This window comes from Saimiri boliviensis, chromosome 18, assembly GCF_048565385.1.
Source record: "Saimiri boliviensis isolate mSaiBol1 chromosome 18, mSaiBol1.pri, whole genome shotgun sequence".
NCBI classification, from domain to species: Eukaryota; Metazoa; Chordata; class Mammalia; order Primates; family Cebidae; genus Saimiri; species Saimiri boliviensis.
The window spans coordinates 47,005,218-47,012,100 of NC_133466.1; the positions used below are offsets into that span (position 1 = coordinate 47,005,218).

Sequence of the window (6,883 nt, forward strand, 5' to 3'; positions counted from 1 at the left end):
GAATAAATGCTATCTATCTAGCTGAACACTTAAAAACCTGTGGGAAAAAATCAAGTACCATAAAAATATACATGGCATGATTGCATTTATAAAAAATAGTAAACTACATAAAACAAAAACATAAAACATGTAAATAATATAGCCATGTATGATAAAATCATAAAGAATAACAGGAAATAAACATAACAATTCAAGAAAGTGAAAAAGCACAACTGTCGTGAATACATAGGGGACCCAAAGATATTGAAAATATTATTTTCTTAATATAGCTAGTAGGTTCACAAATGTTCACTTCATTACTATTTTTCTCTACCTTGTGTGTTATATGATAGTGTTTTATATAAAATACTTTTAATAAAAAATTATTTCCTATGCTATACAGTGATTACATTTACTAAAAGTGTAATTTAATTAGTTTCTCAACCATGTGCTGAGCTAGTGATCCTCTGAGCCCTGGGGGGCCAGGCAGGGCGTGAGGCCTCCGCCTTGGAGCAGTTGTGCATGTTCCCCAGTGCGCTCTAGGACACACTGATGCTTTCCTATGTGTGAAGTGACATGAACAGATTAGACTTGATTCCCTGATAATGCCAGATGAGGGTTTTACCATATTTACCCATTCCCCTTGGATGTTTTACTGAGTTTGATTCTTCCATTTCAGAATAACCTTGCCTAATTATTATTTTTTTATTTTTAGTCCATAACAAGGAAATAAAAGAACAATATATACACAGATAAATATATGAACACTCACATGACTGTATATAATGTCTAGCTTTATTTCTAATATACTCCTTTAAACTTCACCAATATACCCATCATAAGTCTTTCTGAATGATATACCACAAAAATCTCTATGGATTCTCTAAAGAACCCTCTCAGGCTGCTTCTTTCAAAGCCTCTGCAGCTGCCTGCACTGTGAAGGCTGCAACAGCAGTCTTTCTCTTCACTTCTCCCTTAGTTTTGCAAAGATCCACTTTGGTTTCAATATCAAGCAGAGCATCAGAAATTCCTGAAAATGACTCCCTTGAATACTTGCTGTGGCTGCTTGGAGCATGGATGACATGCCTGTTGATAAAACAGTATGGTCTTTATTAGTTGCCTAAATGTTACAGAAGAGAAACACAAGAGCATGCTACCATTTTAACATTGAATATTTCTAATTTAACAATTTGAACAAGTCACTTGTCAACTGAACTTCCACATTCAATCATCTCTAAAGACTAGTCTGGCCAGGGAAGGTAGTACAAGCCTGTAATCCCAGCCGCTTGGGAGCCAGAGGTGGGCTGATCACAAGGTCAGGGGTGCGAGACTAGCCTGGAAAGCATGATGAAACTCCGACTACTAAAATTACAAAAAGTTAGCCAGGCATGGTGGCGCATGCCTGTAGACCCAGCTACTCAGGAGGAGGGAGAATTGCTTGAACCCGGCAGGCAGAGGTTGCAGTGAGCTGATTATGCCACTGAACTCCAGCCTGACCTATAGAGAGAGACTGTCTCAAAAAAAAAAAAAAATGATAGTCTATGAAATACATATTAATTAATTATATTTTCACTTTGAGCAAAAACTTAAAGTGGTAAGTGGTTCAGTGCTACAACAGTAACAATATAGAAAACACAGCAATCATTCTTGATAAGAGTATTTAGTTACAATTTTCCAAATTCTTCAAAATAAATTACACACAGTTTGTATTAGTATTTCACAGAGAAGAAAACTGAGGTCTGAGAAATCAAGTGACTGAAGTATCTGTCTCAAGGCACATTACAAATAAGTCCTGATTTTTTAATGCATTATAATAAGTTATAGCACAACAGTGATCATTAAAGTCTTGTTTGTGATTAGCCAAAATTTTATTTTTTTGTTCTTTTTTAAAAAGTCACACTATCATGTTAGAATATGTGACATAAAACATGAAGAATCATCAGAAACAATTTTGTAATGTTTCACATGACCACGGCAGAAGAATATTTTACAGTAGGAGCTAAGATAGTTCATGCAATAGACCGGGAAGAGAAGAACAAACTCTGACGTAAATAAATAAGCTCCAGAGCAGTGGCTCATGCTTTTAATCTCATAAATTTGGGAGGCTGAGGTGGGAGGACTGCTTGAGGCCAGGAGTTGGAGACCATCCTGGGCAACATAGGGACACCCTATCTGGACAAATAAAAGTACAAATGTTAGCTGAGCATTGTGGCACGTGACTAGTCCTAGTGATTTTGGAGCCTGAGGTGGGAAGATTGATTGAGCACAGGTGTTTGAGGCTGCAGTGAGCTAAGATTCCACCACTGACCTCCAGCTTGGGAGACAGTGTGAGAACCTGTAGCTTAAGAACAACAACAAAATAAGCGGGGCAATGGGTAAGTTAAAAATATGCTGCCATTGCCCAGCCAATCAGACTTTCTAAAACATCCTCTTATTCCTGAGCCCAACTCTTTGATAATCCCTGGACAGAAAGACAGAGTCATTTCTGGCTGTCCAATGACCTAACCCCTTCTGCGATACATATAAGATCAACCTGGAGATGGTCAATGTTTGGTAGAAAAAATTGTGATAGTCAAGATGTAGGAGGAAAAGCACCTCTAAATACCAAACATAGAAAAAATACATATATATGTTTATTATATACATTACATATAGAAGGATTTACTGGGTTTTGTGTATACATAAACAAAAATATATTTAAAATAGGAAAGGGGCCAGAATTATACACATAAGAATATAATCCTTTTATGATTTTTCTGATGGAACTAGGGAGATGTTTAATTTCTGCCGTGGCTTTCTTGATCTTTACATTTTCTAAAATAAACATATATTCTTTTAAAATAAGAAACAGAAAGATACTGAAAATAAAGATATGCAAAAATTATATTACGTTGCATGAGAATATATTATATTTATCATTTACTACATATATTTTGAAATGTTCTAATGGCTTGCAAGAAATCAACTATGATATTTTTCCACAGGACAAAAAAGAGGAAAATTGATATTATAAGAGGGAGTCATTTTTTCTTTTCCTACCTATAAAAAAGTCTATCTGGTAACCCTAAAGATCAATAAATGCTCATTACAGAAACATCAGGTGATCATTAATCATTCTCAAAAATATTGGAAAGCAAAATAAAACGAATATAGTTTTAGTTTCATGAAAATGTATTTCCATACACAAAATAAAATTTCAGAACAAAACTGATTTTAATCAGTCATCTATGGGGATTGGGTCCAGGACTTGGATAAATATCGAAATTTGTGCATACTCAAGTCCTGCAGAAAAGACATGCATATATAAAAAGTTGTCCCTCTTCTGTGGAATTAACAGGCTGACGGTGAACAAACCACTCAACAAATCAAATTGATATATCAGTATAATAATCCAGATGGTAGTGAAAATTATTTAATATTTCATCTTTTTGAGTGATTTTCAGAATAATTTAAGTACAGCATTCACAGAGCCAGATAAGATGTTCTAGATCACCTTCCCGTGCCTCAGTGAGGAAATGTAGCTGAGTATGTGGAATCTGAAGCCACATCTAGTCCCCTTGGGCTAACTAGCATAATATAACTCTCACCACATGCTTCATGCCCTTTGACACCCTGATCTTCACATTGTTAAGACAGTGAAGTAGGCAATAATATAAAACAGAAAATAATTCCAAAAATCATGTCTAAGAGTCCAAATGGAATGTATCAGTTCTGCTTTATTTTTTTTGTTGTTTTTAGAAACACATTCATAATTCTCTTACCTTATATTTTTTGTTAGTTCTTTATTAGCTACATCTGAGCTTCTCAGATTCAGGCTCATGTCCTGAGTATCATTCTGTGATGAAAGTTGTAACATAACAAAGCTAAATGAAAAATAACTGTTGAGATTTGTTCCACAGAAATAAAGTCACTCACTTTAGAGCCTTTTTACTGGATTTGTGTCTTTTCTACTTTGTGATTTTTTAGCAAAATCATTTTCTGTATGCAATACTAATATTTAAAAATATAAGTTTGAAAACAAAAAAATAATTTGGCAAGTTATAGCTCACCATCTTTAAAAGTAAAATGTTGGCCATTCACATATGTGGTTCCTTGCTTTCAATACTGTATTGTATTCTGTTTTCTTAAGAGACAGATCTCTCACCAGGCTGGATTGCAGAGGCTTGCTCACACCTCACTACAGCCTCAAACTCCTGGGCTCAAGCAATCCTCCTTTCTCGATTTCCTAAGTACCTGGGATTACAGTGAATAATACTGTATTTTCTATCCACCCTTACTTGCTGATGCAAAATATACAGATAGAAAGGGCTGACTGTATTTATTTTTAATAAATAATGTGCTTAAGTAGACCTGTACAATTCAAGTCACTATTTTTCAAGCATTAAATGTGTATTTTAACATCCTATTATAGGCAAATTAAGAACGATAGCATACACAGGTACCATATTTTTAAGTCTTACGAAATACTATTGTGCTGAGGCTTTTAAAAGCACAGAAACAGCTGCATATGCCAATGGGAAAAATGATAGTGATTATTATTTATGCCAGAATAATAAATAACTGATAACCCCAGATATGCAAATACTGACAAGACTTTCTTCACCTAGGTGTCCTAGTAATCTACTCACAGAAGTAATATCAATATTAAAATAAGATAACCTACTAATGTTTAGTAAGATACCTGACAAATTGTAAGAATTTACCAAATGTTAACTAATAATATTCTTATTTTTAAAGCTAAACCTGTTAGGAACACGCAACATAGCATTTATTTCAGTCTTTCTACAATATTTGGCTGTCTGCTGTGATTTAAACAGTTTCACAGAACTCACATTCCAAAAGGAGTGATGGGGTTGCTATTGCCATAAGAGTGATTCAGCATAACTGAAAGTGTGTCAACATGCCCTGAGTAGATGAACTCTGAGTCACTGAATTCAACATACCAATTCCGTCACAACTTAATTAACCAATGAGAAGCAATCATTCCATTAAGAAAGGATTAATTATGTTATTCATTAATTTAGCACTTTCATTTTGTAATTTAGTTTTACTAACAGTTAGCATTTACAACTGGCTGATCATTTTCTATGAGCCAATTATTGTATTGAATATTTACACAATATGTGATTTTTAATCTTCAGAGCAATTCTCCAAGTTGGGCAGGGCAGAAGCCCCATTTCGTAGCTGAGATAAAAAAAAGATCAGGAGTTAAGTAACTTGCCTAAATCAGTACTAGTTTTAGAATGAAATAGGAGGTCCATATTGTTAATTCAGTTGTACCCTGTTGACAAAGGAAAAATATAAATAACTAAAACCCCCATAATTTGAATTTTGGCTATGTTCAATATTTATGAATTTAGTATCATGAACTCACATTTTGTAATAGTATATGGTAAATGAAACACAGAATCCCTATTAGCAGCTCCCATAAACAGATGAGACAATCAAATGAAACATAATTTTAATAAAATGCTATGAGCTTCTGAATCAAAATTACAAGGCATTGCTACAAATACAAAAATTGATGTGGTTACCATATGTAAAGCATGTACACATATAAACACACACACACACACACACACACACACAAATTCTCTTTTTCTGTATCTTGTGTTAACACGCTGTATCCTTTGTTACAGGGGAAAGAAATGATACAGGAAAAGAAGGATGAAGACACAGTTCTTCCTTTGGTTTCAAAGGTTTGGATGGAAATTCAACATTTAGCTTAATTTACTTAGTGAGAAATTATTATGTGCAATGCACTGCTCAGTTGTTTCAGGAATTGTAAACATCAAATAGAGACACAGACTGGATCTTTACTATTATTTGGAGAAAATGAAACAAATATAGAAATAAGGAAGAAAAAGCTATGTGTCCTAAACAAACCATGTTTCTAATGATGAGGCATTTTGTGAAGGAGGGAAAACATCATTTTTCTTTTCAAGTTAGAAAATCAGCTTCATGGAATACACCGTGTTTGAAATCTACTGAAAGTGTTATTCTCGTTATTGACTTCTTACCCACAAAAAAAAAATTGGAAAGAATTATAAACAATAAGGAAACAATTCTCCCAATATTTCCCTAAAGATAACACAATTATTATACTAATTGATTAAATCCCTTTAATTTTTTCTATATTTGTTAAAGTAATCAAATTCTATTTACAATTTTATATGCTTTCTGCTTACTTTATATTTTGTCACAAATATCTTAGTATATTGTATTCCTAATCATCAATTTTTTTATATTTATTTATTGATTTATGTGTTTTGGAGACAGAATCTCACTATATCATTGCAGTGGCATGATCTCGGCTCCCTGCGACCTCCGCCTCCCAGGCACAAGCGATTCTTCCGCCTCAGCCTCCATAGTAGCTGGGACTACAGGTGCCTGCCACTGCACCTGGCTAGAGCTTTCTAGACTTTCTCCCTATAACCCTTGAGCTGGGATGAGCAGAGCCAGGTAATATAGGAGGGAATCGTATGTCCCACGGCTGCTGAGAGGCCCTTGGAAGGCTTCATCTGTAGCACAAGGAGAAGGAGAAATATTCCTTCTGGAGTCGGGCGGCCAGGAGTAGCCTTAGATTAAATTCTTACATTACCATAAAAGTGAATTGCTGGGGGCTGTGGCTCAGGCTGCAATTCCAGCACTTTTGTAGTCCAAGGCAGGCAGATCACTTGAGGTCAGGAATTCCAGATAAATCTAGCCAACATAGTGAAACCCCCTCCTACTAAAAATGCAAAAAAAAAGTTAGCCAGGCCTGGCAGCGGACACCTGTAATCCCAGCTACTTGGGAGGCTGAGGCAGGACAATTGCTTGCACTTCAGAGGCGGAGGTTTCAGTGAACTGCGATAGCTTCGCGGCACTCCAGCCTGGGCGACACAGCGAAACGTCATTAAGAAAA

At 35.2% G+C, this 6,883-nt stretch overlaps 1 long non-coding RNA gene across 2 annotated transcripts in view; it reads right to left on the reverse strand.

The window, feature by feature from the left end:
* LOC141581980 (uncharacterized) overlaps positions 1 to 6,883 on the reverse strand; it is a 1,111,619-nt gene that overhangs the window by 472,875 nt on the left and 631,861 nt on the right. The window lies entirely within an intron of this gene.